Here is a 17,997-nt window from a genome sequence, read left to right as displayed (position 1 = left end):
AGAAGTTCTAAAACTCACTGTCCCATAGAAGTCATTGGCATATGTGATATAATATCTCTGTCTATAGTGCCAAGAGTCTGGTTGCTCATATGTGTTTAGCAGTTGATTAGTGAAATTAAAGGGATGGTGTGTGTTGCTTATTGGTAAAGTGGGAAATGTTCAGATTTGAGCAATGAAATATTGTCAGATTTTGTCATCTTCTTTGTAAAATGGTAAATCGAACGCCACTGACATTATAGGGATTCATACTAACCAAACACATTACTCATGGAAGTTGTCATGACATGACAGTACCACAGCTGGTTTTAGAACATATTTGCCATAGCTTGTATTTTTAACTATTACATAATTGTGCTAATTCTTTTTAACACCCTGTTTTTAAAGGATCCCATTTTCACAAAGATTTACATCGGTACTGGAAAACTATAGCTATTTTGACGTTTTCTCTCAATAGAGTCTCTTTGTGTTATGCTATTCTATTAAAGTTCTGTTATGTTTTTATTACATTGGTTCAATTACAGCAATGGATAGAGTTCAATTAATCTAGGATTTACTAAAAGCAAGAATGATTTTTTTCAACCACACCGAAAAAGAGTTAACATTTTTACACTGTGTTTAGTTGTAGTGTTCTAATCAATCCATATTACTAAACATGAAGAAATACTGTAAATGCACATTAATAATCATTATAGGCCTTCTGTGGTCAAGTTCAATTAAATCTGACAGATCAGAAACACAACATGACTTTAAGAACACCCAAGAATATTCATTTATATTATGTTTGTGCCTAAGTGTTAAAAGTGAAAAAAGGGTTTGAACTGGAATGTCAAGGGCAATGTAAGTTATATTGAATATTGTGCAAAACATCTAGCATAGGCATTTGGCAGCCATTAAAGATTGCATTGTATTACAATATTAAAATAACATGTTTTATAAACAATACTGGTGAGGACTGAACCTGCACCCTTCTGCTTTTCAGCCTAATGTCCTAGCCACTAGGCCACAGGGCCCATCTTGTCTGTTCTGTTGCACAGGGCTGATTCCCCTCTGACTGGGTGCACTGGGGGTTTAAATGAATGTACGGTTATTTGTACTCCGGAAAGGTAAAGTTGTCTTAAGTACCATTAGAGGATGCCTAATGTGGTTCTGAAATCTTCTACAATGCCTCATATTTTGAATATCCTATAGAAACTTTAAAAAAAATGAAAACTAAGAGAAGACATCAAACTGAAGCCTGTTTGTTAAGCATTGTAACAGGTTTCTTTTCCCTTTTTTTCTTGCTTGAAGTCCTGTATATACTGAGCTGCCTTTATAGTTCAGTTTTTATAATATTCGTGTTTAGTAAAACATTAAAGGAACAGATTTCAAAGCTTGTCGCCGTTAGTAATATTTAATTGATGGTGGAGAAAGAAAGATACATTTATCATTCAGTACAGAGAAGCATCTTAAACCTGCTGCATTATGAATGAATTTAGTTAATGGCAGATTTGATCATTTGTATCATAATTACTTCTCCTTAGACGTGCCTACCACAGGCTAATATATTCGATGATGTTTTCTGTGGTGCAGTAATTTTGGTGGCAAAACTATACATCAACTCCTTTTTTGTATAATACATTTTTTTCAATGCTTTAACCCAAATCATTTAGAAAAAATTGCGCTTCTCCAAGTTTTAAGTGTTTTTAGTAAAATTATAAATTCCCATGAAAAAGGGTTGCCTGTATACTGTAATTCTTAAAAGCACATCCTATTATTTAGGCTGATTTAAGTGCGGGCGCCATGGTGGTGCAGTGGGTAGTGCTACTACCTCGCAGTTAGGAGACCAGGGTACGCTTCCCGGGTACTCCCTGCATGGAGTTTGCATGTTCTCCTTGTGTCTGTGTGGTTTTCCTCCCAAAGTTCAAAGACATGCAGGTTAGGTGCATTGGCGATTCTAAATTGTCCCTAGTGTGTGCGCACCCTGCCCGGGGTTTGTTTCCTGCCTTGCACCCTGGGATTGGCTCCACCAGACCCCCATGACCCTGTGTTAGAATATAGCAGGTTGGATAATGGATGGATGATTTAAGTGCTTAGCAAAAAATATTTTTCTAATGATTATTAACAGTAATCACCTGCAATAGACGGGCACCCTTTCCATAAGTTTGTTCCTGCCTAGCACCCTAAGGTTGCTGGGAGAGGTTTCAGCCCCCCAACACTCAGGATTAAGTGGTCTTAATAAAAGTAAGTTGTTATTGATTTTGCCACTGTTTGAAATTACCACAATTTAATTTTGTGGCATTTTTTTTCCTTAAACCTTAAAAATGGGAAAGCACATTAAGCACAATAAATTGCGTTTTGTTAATTTTGTTCAATATTTGTGTTGTTTATAGGTATGTGAAGAGAGGATGCAAGGTGTGCTACTGCAACTGTCAACTTCAGACTACAATACCTGAAGTTTGTAAAATATGAAAGAAATGGTTTGAATCAGACATGAAATTAATTATAGTTAGAACTAGTGATGGATGGAGGTGCTGTTTTTTTTATCATTTCTTGAAACAATATATAATATATGTATAAATAGCAGCGAATCATGACTATCTATTTGTTTCGAAATGTGAAAGCAGAGCAGCCTTATCACATACTGGACCCCAACAAAATGCTGCACAAACCTATGTCACTGTTTTACTAACGATTTTATTGATTCATGCATCGCTTATCAAATCCACCTAGTTCATTTCAGGGTCTAAGGCTACCCTGACAGCATCCCTGGATGAAAATTATTTTATATATGAAAAGGGTACAAAAAGAAAAATAAAACTCCTCACCAAGCAATCGACAGAAACACATCTTAAAATTTCATTAAACATCAGTACATCTTCAGTTATCCGGAGTCTGTTATTTAGACATGCAGTAATAGGTTTCCATAATAATAACACACATGTAATCTTTCAAAACTTATTTTTTTGTGATCCTGCTAAAGGTTGTAGACACCACATACATGTGATGCAGTTGTAATACATTCATTTGTTTGTGGGAGAAAAATCTGACCTAATATGAAAATTCTTCCCCTTTATTCTGAATTAGAAATGTCTTTTTTACATCATTATGTAGAAGAATTGTTATTTTTTAGTCAAATCTCACTGAAGAAGAAAACATGATAGTGTAAGTCAATGATATGAACAGAATTTATTTATGTTATGTATGGTACATGCCTAACATATATGCTGCCAAAGTGTATTTCCTCAAGGGTCACTGTTATTGACATATAATAAACATATGAATTTAATTTCTGTATGCAGGAAACCCTCTCTAAAACAGCTTCCCACAAACTTGGTGTTGCTTTATTTTCTGTTTTCCACTGTTTGCAGTTTGAAAGAATAAAGAAATGTGGTGTATCTAGCAGGGGGTGCTAGCTGCCTTGTTGGATAAAGTTCTTTTGTAGTTGCATAACCCAAAACTATATAGATATGACATTAAAAGGTGATACCCCTCCCTTAGTGATACAGCGGTAAGAAATCACATAGGAGAAATAACTTAGCTTTCTTTAATGACAATTTACACAGCATAACAGACAAGGAACCCATGACAAGATCTTCGGGTAGTGGGAGCCTGATGTATAGAGTCTGCCATTTTCACGCTACGTTGGAAGGATTTTCCAGATCCGATGGCGTTACCTCCCATCCGTCCGTTAGTTTCAAAGTTGTGCCGGGCAATGTTCCAAGACTTTATACTCTTTCTTCATGTGCAGGCCCCCACTTAGGTGAATCATGCCATTCCAAACAAGGAAAAGAAGATCCAATGTCATGCTGACTCTGACACACAGAAATAGTACAATGCCCATTTCGCTGTTGTCCCTGTTTTGTCTTCTAATGCTTGCCTAGCAGTTCTAAATGATGAACCCCTGTGTGCTAAATCTGGCTTTGTGAGTAGAAAGAAAAGCAGATTTAAAATATTTGCACAGAGCACAGTGACATATCTCTTATATATATTTCTCTTCTGGTTCGTCCTGCTTCCTCTTCAAACCCAGTCCCGCTCACACGCAGCCCACACGGCATTTCTCGATTCCTATTCGTCCTCTTCCAAACCCTTCCCCACGCTGCCTGCGGCCTCCCATACACCCCCGCGCCAATTTTCTCAAGTCCTATTCCTCGTTCTGACTACTGCGTTCCCCGCTCCTCTCATGACCCCATTGGTGTCACGTCACCGCCTGATATCTAGCCTGACCTCATGACCTTTCACTTCGGTCATGTCTGCGCATGGGAGTCTTTTCCATAGCCTGCTACAGGAAGGTACTCTCTCGACCAATGGCATTGGTTTTGCTTCTTGCTATTTTCATTATACAGCGACGGTTGTTCCCTAAGCATTTGTTATAAAATGAACAAGTAGATTTCGTTGCAACACATTGGGACAGATTTGGAGACGTTCTTCCTGTTGTTCTTTCCAAACGGTTGACGAAGGCAATGCACTCTCACTACGACACAGAGCAGTAGATTTTGTTGCATCACATTGGGACAGATTTGGAGACGTTCTTCCTGTTCTTCTTTCCAACGCAAGTCGAGTTATCACAAGAAGTCAGGAGTACTATCAATACATGGCAACATCTGGAGTTTATGGTGGTGAAGCTAAAATTCAAGCTCTTTCCAAGATTAGATCTTTCAACTCATTATCTGTCGTCTCCAGCAAAACACCTATTCACAACTGCATCTTTCAAGAAGTATTTCTTTCCTCTTGATTTCCGAATTCCTTTCTCACTGTTTTCCGTTCCTATTCTTACACCGCCAAATGCTACAGCGGCCGTCGGCGAGTTAAACTTATATTCTGATTACATGTAGACATTGGATTTATGTTCTGGGCAAACCCAGCCTATTTTAATCAGCCCGTTATTCTGTTTCCCATTTCTATAAAGCATTAAATGTGCTTTTTTGGTATATTCTTGTTTTGACTAACAGGTTGGCATGTGCAACAGGCTGAAACATTGGATAGACCTCTAATGCAGAATCTCACCATTTTACCTCTTGTAACACCCAAAGATGATATTCAAATGTAGTTTGTATTTATGGCCAAGAAAAAATGTGAGTGTCATGTTTTCATGCAGAATGGAGATAACAAACTTTCTGATACAATAAAGGTCTTTCGTGATCAATGTTGGAAAATAGTAAGCAATGGCAAAAATATAATTTCACTATATTCGTGTCACATAATCCACATGTCAAATCATCTAGTCAAATGTTTGTAATGTCTCAAAAATGAGTACTTTTAATAAATTGCTGTTAAATAAACCATCTCCCGCATACACTCTGGTAAATGAAAAACGGAATGTGCTCAAATAAATACAGCTATTTCAAATGTACAGTTGACCAACCTCCCTTCGTTATATTTATATATTCATAGCGCTGAGCAGTCTGTGAAGCTGAACGAGTGGATTGACCTTTACTTGTTAAAGCATTACAGATATGCGCAAGTACAAGGGATATTTCTTCCTGATAATGTTTAGGGTCAGGCTTTTTGCTGATATTATGTGTACTGTAATGCTAGCCGATAAATAAGCTGTTATTGGACTGGCTATTGTACATGAGTAATGTGGAGAGATGGGCCTTTAATTCAAATGTTTGAATGCATGTGAGGGAGTTCTAATTTTGTTCACCAGAGAGTTTTCAGGAAGTGGTCTATTTAACAATATTTTAGTAAAGAAAAGTCTTTTTGGGACATTATGAAACTGTGACTGGATTATTTGACCTGAATTAAGTGACATGAGAAACGTGACATTTTTTTCATAGATATTTTCAAATTGTTTGATGACCAATAGCCTTCATGGACCCTATTATACCAGAAACTTTGTTGTCTCCTTTCTGCATGAAAGCATGAGATTAAAAGATTTTCTTTTGGCCATCACTATAAACTACAAGGGGCAAGTAACACAGAAATAAATATAATTTTTGAGTGGACAAGACCTGTCATGTATCACTCCTGTTAAACACAATTTTTAACCCCCAATTTTGAATCTCTCTAATATATTGGATAAAAACCACCAAATCACTTTCATCCATATTGAGACTTAAGGCAAGATTCTAACTTTTCCTTTAAGACCTTGGGCCACATTCAGTAGTATAGTCCAGGGTATACGCAGGTATATGGCGTTTACCCACTTCTTATTAGGTCATCACAGCGTATACCCACTTCTAAATCCCCCTGTTACAGGTATACGCTGCAATGTAATACAGGGTATACGCGCGTATACGGCGCTTTTCAGTCCACACATTGTGACAGTCTGCATCCACTGACATGGTGATACGCATTTATGTGCTGCAGGCACGTCCATTTTTTTTGCCATTGTTGTCTGTTTTGGTTATGTTTTGGGAGAACTAACAATTGGTTAGGGCAAACGGATTACGCCAATCAGAGGCAGAGTTGGGCAGGACATGCCGTTCCTTTGCTAAACCGGGAAAAATATCCTTTGCAGCCACCTTCCTGTTGGTCCATTGTTACACACCAAAATATGTCCTCACATGAAAAGTTAATATAACCAAGAGTTAATAGTGAAAATGAAGCGAACCATACAAACAAAAATTAGCTTTCAGAACAACCGACCTCGTGAAGCTACATTATTGCTACTATCCAGCCGGACAGGTAGCTACAGCCCAATGCCCACAGCCTCACAGTCCCCAACCCCAGTCGGAGGGGGTGCTGACTGTGAGGCGCTAAATCTCCGATCGACATTACAAATTCAATGGAAGAACACGTCAACCATGGTTAGTACTTTATAATAGCAAGATTTGTAAATTATGTTAATACAGCTGTGACGGACAGCCGGGTCCCATGCCCGGCCGGGACGCCTCTGATGCATACGTCCCGGGGGAGCCATCATGGACTTTGCAATACCTCCCCTGGGGCACTTGGGGGCACTCTCCCTGGCAATGGATTCCTCCTCAATCTCCCCCGTGGCTCCATGGGACATGGAGTCCACCACAGCAGCCCGGTTGGGAGATGGGGTGGCCGCTAGGGGGTGCTGCAGAGAGCCAGCCACCACACTGGACGGTTTATCAGCCCCACCCTGGATCACTTCCGGGTGGGGTATAAAAGGGCCTGCCTCCCAGCAATCCCAGCAATCGAGGCCAGAATCGGGAGGAAGAGGACGAGGTTGCCTGGGAGGAGTGGTGGAGCAGGAAAGTGTGGGTTTGTGTTGGTTTCTTTGTGTGTTTGTGCTTTGCACTGTGTTGGGCCGGTGGGACACGGGGAAGATGTGTGCCCACGGCTGAAGAAAAAATAATAAATACCTGTGAGTGTGAACACGTGCCTCTGCGTATTCTATGCCGGGTCGGGTGCTATAAAGCGCCTTTTTCACACAGCAATTCTACAGCATTAACTAGCAGCTTTTTTTTATTTAGTTTCATTAATTTTTTGTTGTTCCAATTTGCTCATGCTGTGGCTAGTGTTAAATTAGCTTCCCATCAAAGCTGCTAGTTGTCAACAAATTCTGGTTGGTTGCATTTTAAAACGCAGATATTTCAACCTGACTTTCACATCAGTGCTTATTTTTGAGTATAGACAGATTAACAGGTGTTGGGGAGTGTTTATAACGTTACACTTACACCGTTATCCCGGAGCACTAGCCGGTGTCCAAACGGCCAGGACATTAAAGCAATTCTAGCTAGGTACACTATTCTTCCTGAGAAATGCTGATTTTAAGCTTGAAACTGTGTTAGTGTGTTGGTAACAAGGATACATTGCCAAAGTATGAAAAATTACATTACTGTACTTGTTATTGCTCTCTGTTGTCATAGTTAATGAATATTTAGAATGGTCAAATCCAAGTATTTTATTTTGAAAGTCAGCTGTTTAAATTTTGTAAAAATAAATGTATCTCTGACTGAAAAGGCGTTGGCTTCACGTTAAATGTACTTACTATTAATGAAACGGGCCTCTGTCCCACCAGTAATTTTCGCATACTGCCACTGACAAATCATTTTAATTTTATAATTGTGTCATTCTCTGGCCTTCACTATCTGTTGCAGATTAGATATTCTAAGACACTGTTTACAAAAGAATCTACTTTTCCCATGGACTAAGAAAATGTATGCATTATGCAGCTGAATCACTCTGTAATCTATGAACCAGACAGATATGCAAAATCTGCATCTCTGGTTTGTTGATCTCATAATGATCCTTGAAGTGAATGAAGTCAGGCAGCAGATGTAAATAGTACTATCCCTTTCTAGTGGGAACTAAATATGTAAGACTGTCACTATTAATAACTGGGCACTTTTTTCTTTTGCTGTGTAGTCAGATAAAAAATTTGGGGGCTAAGTTTACAGTATACCCACTTCTCTAGACACCACTACACCACTGACCACATTGATCTAATGAGATATTGTAATCATAATAATGACAACTTTTCCAGATATATTTAAAGTGTTAACTAACCAACTGTTAGCATCACAATCCTGTAAAAAGAATTATTATGCTGTATAACGGTCAAGTTTAAATGAATAATTTAGTCACTGATAGATCATACTTTGATTATAAGAAACATGTGTTCCTTCTGTAAATAACTTCATTTTTTATTATACTAGGGGGCTCTGCCTCCTGCTCACTTCACTCGCCAACCCATGGGTTTCATTAACCGGATATACAATTTAAAGAGATTGTTATTTTCATTTCATTCATTTTTTATTGCTTGATATTTGCCAGTAATAAAGCTTTAGTGAATGAGTTATTCAGCCAATCCCCCACGGGGCTGCTAGTGCCATACTGCACTGGTGAACTGCGTGTTCTACTTGTCGCGCTGAGTGTCGATCTTTTAAAAGTTTGTATAGCAGAAGTCCTTTTGTCTCACTGCCTTGTCTCGCGTGATATCAAAGTGTCTTCCGAGAAGATCACGTCTCATCTCCCTCGATTTTTTTTTATAATAGAGAGATATTCACTTAACTGTACTTGACCAGTACTATGATTGTTTCACAACTCTTAATTAAGCAAATTAAGCAAAATGTGCTATATAAATAAATGTTGTTGTTAATTCTGTTGTTATTATATGCTATCTTGTTAAAGAAAAAAAACAAGCTGTTTTTAAAATCCACACTTAGAAACACAATAAAGCAGTTTTTATGGCAGGATGTCCCCTAGGTTTTCCCGTTGATTTCTTAATATTATTATTCTACCAGGGAATTAAAATAGTTCTATCAAATGTCCAAGTATACAAAAGTAGCCCTTTCTCTGTTAATATAAAAGAAAACTGTCTGCTTTGAAAACTGAGCCTGCGATCAAAAATTCTTTATGATGTTACAAAACTCTGATTTGCATTACTTACATGTATGACCTGGCTTACTGTATATCCTGAGGGTTCTGGAAAAAAGGAGACCAGACCCAATGAAGTCAATTACCCGCAAGCATTTCATGCATCATGCTCACAGTTTTGAAGATGTAAGAAGATTCTTACTCCCTAAACTATTTCTCTAGCTTCAATAGTTCTGGATTAGGATATACATATTTTTTTATTTGAGAATACTTTAAACCTACTAATCATTATGTGCCTTGTTATGCTAATTGCATTGATGAAAGTAACATATGGAAGGTAGGTCATTCTTTACTTTTGCCAGCACCAACAGACCACAGCAACTTGGGATCCCATACCAGGTCAAATGAAATTCTTCACCATGTGATACATCTTCAATAGTTAACCAGCATCCATCGTCCTGAGTTGCCCCACAGATGGCACATTGCTATCCCCAGCCCTTTCACAGTGAGTGAACCAAGTAACCCTAACTTAGTTTCTGTTATTTAAACCTACTACTTTACATCATAAGGAGGGTGGGATTAGTAAATGCTAAATTTTGTTTTTAGGTTTATGCCAAATTACTCCTTTATTAAGGGGCATGGTACTGAAGTGAATAACAATGTTGCCAAAGGAATCCAGAGTCCTGGATTTATATTCTGCACTAAGCCATTGTCCATATGGAGTTGGCATGTTTTGGCTCATGTCATCAAAGATGTACAGGTTACTATGACTGGGAATTCCAAATTGGCCCGAGTGTAAATGTGTGCATGAGTGGTCTCTGAGGTGGAAAGGTACCCTGTTTGGAGTGTTTTCCTGCAGCTCAGTGCTGCAAGTTTTACAATGAGATGAGAACACCACAAGCAATAGTAAAGCTTTTTCTTTTAGTAAAGAAAGTGTGTGTTTTACTTTTACTGTTTTCTTTATCTGTGTACATAAAATGTGCAGCTACTGTATGGCTCCTTTCTCTTTTGTAGATCTCAGCTGACATACTGCTCAGAAGGACTAGACACAAAGACTTTTGTGTTTTATTATATCATAGATGGTTAGTTAATCTTATTTGTTACACAAACAATAGTTACCAGGAGAAATGAACTTGATTGTGAAAGGCTGATAATTTCAGATTTCTAGGGCTTCAAAGTCATAGCTAAAATAATTGCATTCACATTCTGCAAATTGATTTTTCATGTGTACCTCAATTTGTTTTGTTTTCAGAACACTTCCAAACAAATAAAAATACAAAATATCAGGATAAAATAAAAAAAAAGGTTAAAAAATTCAATCTGTATTTTTCTTACCCTTGCTGTATTCATTATATGTAAAGGATCACACAATTTAGATTCAGTGCATCTCTGAAAATAAAGCAGCAGTAACACTACTACTTGTTACTGTACACATTCTTTGGACAACAACTTAAAATGTACTTTTGGGCTGTATACCAGCTGGAATATATGCTTATCTGCTTATGTTTACTCAGAAAAGACAGCATTTTTTCTAGCTACAGTACAGGGGGAAAAACAGCATTTAGATATTTCTACATAGTGAACATCTTTTGATAGATTCAAATTTTACTACAATAAATATTTATGGCTGTTGTTTCTAGACATACATATCACATTGACACTTGATCTGGAAGTGCATGCTTTAAACAGCATCCTACCTGAAAGACAATAAGCTTTTTCTCGTTAATATTTTTCTACATCTGTGAATCAGTACCTTTCACATCATAACTTCTGCTATGAGCAGAATGACAGAAAAGTCCAAAAAGTACCACAAGGAAAAAAAGTACTGATAAACAAAGGTGCAAAATGGGCAAGATAAGTCTTAGTTGAAAAACATGTACAGGTTAGAACTCAAAAAGACAAAGAAAATCCTATTAAACATTATATTTTAGTGGTCAAAGTCAAGGAGAAGTTGAAAGTCAAAATCCAGAAAACTTGATAGAAGTCAAATCGAGGGAAGTATGATATAGATGGGTCCCTCCATTTATAGCAGAAGCACGTATCCAGATGCACTTCCAGGCATGTTATTAAAACAAAATGTCAACCTCCATGAGAGCAAAAATGGAATATAAACAAGACTTTAAAAATCAGATAACTCCTCAGAAAAAAAGAGTCATAATTATTGTGAATAACACCAAGATTAATAAAACAAAGAATTCCAGCAGTTTTTACAAAAAAGCCTGAATGATTCAAAAGTAGTAAATGCATCTTTTAAAAAAGTACAAAAAACAGTAAATAGTAAGATATTTTAACCAGATTTTCTTACCATTAGTTCTAATTAACTGCCAGTTTGAAGGCAATATATCCAACCAAAAAAGTGATAACCTTAACAAAAGCAATAGTGTTGTGCACCTGGAGTACACCACCAAAAATAACATTCTCAGTCCCACTTAACCTAAAGATTGGTGTGCTATCTAGTTACTTATTTAAATTCTTTCTAACATTATGTGAGGTTTAGTTGGTATTATTTAATTCATTCCATTTTGTTTGTTTTTTTTTGGTTGCCATAGCGAATCCAATTATGTAGTTTATTTTGTGATTAGAAGTGGTATTAAGGAATGTAGAAAATTAATGTGTTAATTTAGATGCAATTATGGAAGTTGCCGTCTTGTTATCCTTTCTATGATGTGGTATCGTGTCATTAAGGGTGTTTCTCCTGAAAGCTGTGTTGGATTGCATCATCTACGAGAGAATATTTAAACCAGCATCACAGGACCGTACTAATTTGCAAGTGATTCTCTGAGAAATTTTTATCTTCTTTTGTTTTCTGGTGTAGTGCTTTGTTGTCCTATGATTTAGCTTCTTGATGTAGAGACAGATAGGTTTTGACCTTGACTCTATTTTAGACCTTGCCACTTCTTCTGATAACAACAAGGGTAACATCATTTTGTCAACAGTATTGTAACCATATCATACTGGATTAAAAATATACCCATAAAACAACCAGAACAAAGTTAAGAATCATGAATGAAATGATACAGTAGGTTTAGGTTGAATGTAGAAAGTATAATATAATTTCAGTTAATTAATTTAGTAGGAAACCATACCAAAGGAGGAATCTTGACTTTAAAGTAAACTGGAGCATTTTTGATTTTGTTGGTAGATTAGTGCTGGGATTCTGAGCCAATAAAGAACTTTAGAAAATTAAAGAATTATGAGGTTAACTGAATATAAAGGCTGCTGCGTATAAACAGTAATGCAAATACTTTCTTGTAACCTTATAATTTACCATTCCACAGCAAATGCAGTTTAAAATGCAGTATTTCCTAAACAAAATTATGCTTTTTTTTGGATACACCATATTAAACTGTACAATTCATTGTATGTTTAACACTTAAAATGATTTTGAAGTTTAACTAAAATTCTTTTGGAATGTGGTGAAAGAAGTTAGACCCATATTCATTAAGTTTGTGTGTAACTACTGTCTGCTGTATAGTATAAAAATCCTCTGATGTTTCAAATAAAGAACATATTTTATTTGTACGCATTCAGTACATTATTAAAAATATATATATATATGATAACAGATCTAAAGCACCCTCTAAGATAGCATACAGCACACTTTGTCAAAAGCAAATAATTGGAAAAGATCTAAGGAAGAAAGAATTTACAATGACATAACATTTGAATGGAGCCCTACAAACCAGTGGGGGGTATTCAGTCGAATGTATTGTGGCACTGACAATCGAATGACAGGTGAATCTGTTTTTAATTCTTAATGTCAGCACCTGGAGACGAGTTGTAGATAAGTCAACGGCAAATTTTGTGAAGTTTCTAAAGAGTTTCTTTCTGATGAAAGTGAATGTTTTCATTAAGCAAGGAAAGGCTAACAAACCGAATCTTTAAAGATAAAAAAGCATAAAAGCACCAGCAAAATCCTTTCTAGTGACATTTAAAGATGATGACTAAGCCTGCTCATTAAACTGACTGAATTTACACAGAGTTGGAAGATAGCAAAATCCTGACTCATATTTAAGTAAGGAATTGCTTCTAGCTGTGCCTTGTGTCAGCGTGTGATGGATGGCAAGTCTTTCAAAGCAGAGTATCATTGTTGTAAAATGTAATTTTGTTCTTTCCACAGGAGCCTCTCTCCACTGTTACAACTGAGTCTGAAATACTTAAAATAAAATGTAAGCGACTCATTTGTTTGGAAAGTAGTGGCTTGTACCTGTGGGGTTTTATTTGTTTAAAAGCTCCAAATCAGCATTACATTAGATGGGTAACCTCTCTGAGACGGTAAATGTATGAGTTTCTTGAAATTTCTGCTGCTCACAAAGGTATTTGTTGATACCTAAAACGTAGCCAAGAAAAGTCTATTTCAACATCAGTAAGTTTAACAACAGCAGAACTTGCAAGAATTAAAGGATTAAACAATGGTGTCATGGGCATATTTTTGCATGTGCCAAAAAAATCAAACCAACTGCTTGAAAAAGCCATTCCTATTATATAGAAATTATGTACCCTGTTATTAACAGGTACAGCATAGCTATCAGAAAATACATTTATCTATCTACTATGTCTAAACTGTAAATATAGTAATGGTTAAATAAAGTAATAGTTTACAAAACTACAATAATCACTTGACGAAATAAAAATATGAATATAGTATAAAACCTGAAACTTTACCAATCAATAAACCTATAATGCACAGTTGACTGACTGACTGACTAATTCATCATGAACAAAATCACTATTTTCCATTATAGTGGACAGCTGGCCAGGGCACCCAAAGAGTAGAAGAATGGAGGAAAGCAGCTACTTTGGGACACTGCCTCCCCCAGAATGCTAGATGGTGATTTCCCTGCAGCATAGCAGTGCCCCAAATTCCTGCAGGGCATCATGAGATCTGGAGTTTGGCTTTACAGCCCTGTTGGGTACCGTGGTTACCACTAGGAGATGCAGCAGGAAGACCTGGGGATTTTTACGTTCCATATAGCCAGTGACAGTTATTTTTGCATCAAGATCACAGCCCAAATGAAAAATAAGTGCTAAAACCATCATGTGTTCATTTTTTTATTTGATCAAAAACAAAGCATGACGGATTAAAAAAAAAAAAAAAAGTACAAAATCCGCTTCTCCAGGAGGACTGGGGGATGCAAGCCTGGTTAGGACAGTACCTCCCCCGGTACGCTAGATGGTAGACCCCCTGGGTTGCAGTGGTGCCTCAGACTCCCGCAGCCCTTTAATGGTGATGGAGTTGGAAACCGCCCTGTTGGGATCCTGGGGCGCCGGCAGGGGGTGCTACAGCTGCTGCTGAGCCTTAGAGAGGAGCTCTTCCGCCACCTTATAAAAGGGAGAAGCATCCACTTGCAGAGCCACAGCACCATACGTCACCGCGCAGTTGTAGACCCGCAGTTGTAGACCCGCAGTTACAGACCCGGAAATGACGTCTCTGTCGTTTCAGGACTGACTTTTTAAACTTACTTTTGGAAGGTTTCGGCAGGTCTCAGCAAAGCCCGGAAAGTAATGTTGGGTCAAGGACCCATTCAGAAATCAAGCAATAAAAATGAGAAGAAAAAAAAGTACATCAGACCAAATAATACGCATCATTGTGAAGTTCAGAGGGTTTCTGCCATCACATCGTGTCATACATCAAACTAAACAATACGAATCGTTTCTGTGAAATATTAATATTAAGATTTACATTGTGTTCAGGTCTGTGGGAACCATTTCACATGTCGGCAAAACTAAAATCATCAAGATCTGTGTTGATTGAAAATAGTTTGTCGTTTACATTCATGAAACGAAATATACAATATAATTACAATATTTGCACCACGTTAGAGTTTAGTAAAACGTTTATAATAAAAGTGATTTCGTTTTTTTAAAATGTACTAGGCATGCGTGCAATATTGTACTAAACCAATTTAGAATAAACATTTAAGCCAATCTAATATTTTTAAACATGTATATGAAGAAAACGGCAATACATATTCTACACTGAATTATGTTATATATTGAATGTATTATATAGAACTTCTCTAGTTTTTGTCACTTATTATTATAAACGATGGGCCATCAAAAGAAAAAAAATAAAATACTAATAAGAACACAATTTATTTATATAGCACCGTTCCTATGCCTAAAATTCAGAAAGAACATCAAGACCGATATAACATTGGCTACAAATAATATCTCACTACTTGGGAAGCCAACATCAGGAGAAGGCAGACAAAGCTTGCTGAGGAGGAGTGGAGGAGAAAAGAAGAGAGGGAAACTATTGTGCACTGGTTTGTGCTTTGGACTGTTTTGTTGTACTTGTGGGAGATTGGGAAGACGTTTCCCACAAGAGAAGAAAAGAAAATTAAAATATCTGTCCTTTTGAAAGTGTGCCTCCTGCCTATACTGTCTGTCACAATATATTGTGGTATATGGCCGGTAGGTTATCCCGACCAATACCCCCAGGCTGCCAGATGGAGCCCTCCCTGCAACATGGAGGTGCCCCGAATTCCAGCAGGGCCTCTTGGACCTTGGAGTTTTAATGCACAGCTCTGCTGGATACCATCGGGGCCGCCAGGGAATGCTGCAGGGAGGCCCAGGGACTTTTATTTGCTTATAGCCCGGAAGTACTTCCCAGTTGAGGGAACAAAGGAAACAACGTACTTCCGGGCTAAAGAAAAGGAGTTTTCCCAACCCGGAAATGTTATAAAGTCACATGGACTGAGGGACAGAAACACTTCCGGGTCAAGAAGTATAAAAGGATAAAAGGAGATCCCAGCAGTGAGCCGAGTTGGGAGGAAGGGTGACTGAGCTGCTGGGAGGTGTGGAGGAATTATTGATTGTGTATTATTGTGTTTATTATTAAGTATAGTGGAGGTGAAGGTGCTTTGTGCACTTATTTGTATTAATAAAGTCATTATTTGGACTTTTATCTGATGTCTGGCATCTGGTCTGAGGGTTCAAGGGGTCGACAGCGCCCCCTATCTGTCGCTATATATATATATATATATATATATATATATATATATATATATATATATATATATATATATATATACAGTAATCCCTCCTCGATTGCAGGGGTTGCGTTCCAGAACCCCCCGCGATAGGTGAAAATCAGTGAAGTAGAAACCATATGTTTGTATGGTTATTTTTATATATTTTAAGCCCTTATAAACTCTCCCACACTGTTAACATTATTAGAGCCCTCTAGACATGAAATAACATCCTTTAGTCAAAAGTTTAAACTGTGCTCCAAGACAAGACAGAGATGACAGTTCTTTCTCACAATTAAAAGAATGCAAACATATCTTCTCTTCAAAGGAGCGCCGTCAGGAGCAGAGAATGTCAGAGAGAGAGAGAGAGAGTGACAGAAAAGTAAACAATCAAAAAATCAATACGTGCTGTTGCACACTGCAATAAAGCAGCCACAACAGAAGGGAGCAATGTGAAGGTAGTCTTTCAGCATTTTTAGAGTAGCGTCCGTATGTTCTAGGCAAACAGGCTCTGTGCAAACAGCCCCTCTGCTCACACCCCCGGGAAGCACATCACATATCACTGAGGAGTTTTAGTTAATACGTAATACATGCTCTGATTGGGTAGCTTCTAAGCCATCTGCCAATAGCATCCCTTGTATGAAATCAACTGGGCAAACAAACTGAGGAAGCATGTATCATAAATTAAAAGACCCATTGTCCGCAGAAATCCGCGAACCAGCGAAAAATCTGTGATATATATTTAGATATGCATACATTTAAAATCCGCGATAGAGTGAAGCCGCGAAAGTCGAAGCGCGATATAGCGAGGGATCACTGTATATATATATACAGTGTATATATATATACCCACCCAACACCCTGGGTGAATACACCTTTCATTGGTCTGATGGCTGTCATATTCGGGGAGCAGCTGTTGACGTAGTGGATTGGGTTCTTCCGAAGGTGTTCGATGTCACTCCTTTCAACGAGCATATTATAAGACAGATTACGGCACTCCCTGGGTTCCTTGTCTGTTGTCTCAGTGTATGCTCTGACTGCAGTGAGTGACGTCTCGGCGAGGGAGACATTTTATTTGCAGCTTCGCTCAGTGGTTGATAGGTGCCCATGAGGTGACACTCCTCTGGTCATGGGTGACTTCAATGCAGCTACTGACACTGACAGGGCTGACTATGAGGATTGTCTCAGTCCCCATGGGTCTGGTGACTGTGGTGAAAATGGCTCCATGTTCCTTGACTTTGCAAAAGGTCAGGGGCTGCGAATCGCTGGATCCTGGTTCCAGCACCCAGAACCACATTATTGGACTTGGTACTCCAATACTGGTGTTGTAGTGAAGGAGATTGATCACATCCTCGTGGACAGACGCTACAGGCTCTTGCAAAACGGAAGGGTCTACAGTAGTGCCCAGTGTGTGAATTATGACCATAGACTTGTTGTTGCTACTCTTAGGATCCAGCTTAGGTCCAGTAGGTTACCACCTACTAGGAAAATAAGCCTGGACTTGGCCAGACTCAAAGACCAGGCTGTTTCTAATGAGTTTGCACGCAGTCTGCGTGAGGAACTTGCAGATTTGGGTGCGACTGCCGATCCTAATGTGATGTGGGCAATCTTCTGTGACAAGATCCTGAAGGTTGCTGAGGGTTGTGTTGGTGTTACCGGTGTTCCGAGAAGGAGGTGTTTCATCTAGCAGGGCACCCTGGGTATCATCGAGTGGAGTTGCAGTGCACGGCTCAGTGGCAACTCTGGTCTGTAATGGGAACTGAGAAGGACGGCTGTACGGGCTCTGAGGGCAAATAAAGAGGTGTTTGTTAGA

Source organism: Polypterus senegalus, chromosome 2 (genome assembly GCF_016835505.1).
Source record: "Polypterus senegalus isolate Bchr_013 chromosome 2, ASM1683550v1, whole genome shotgun sequence".
Classification (NCBI taxonomy): domain Eukaryota; kingdom Metazoa; phylum Chordata; class Cladistia; order Polypteriformes; family Polypteridae; genus Polypterus; species Polypterus senegalus.
Note: the sequence above shows the minus strand (reverse complement) of the source record.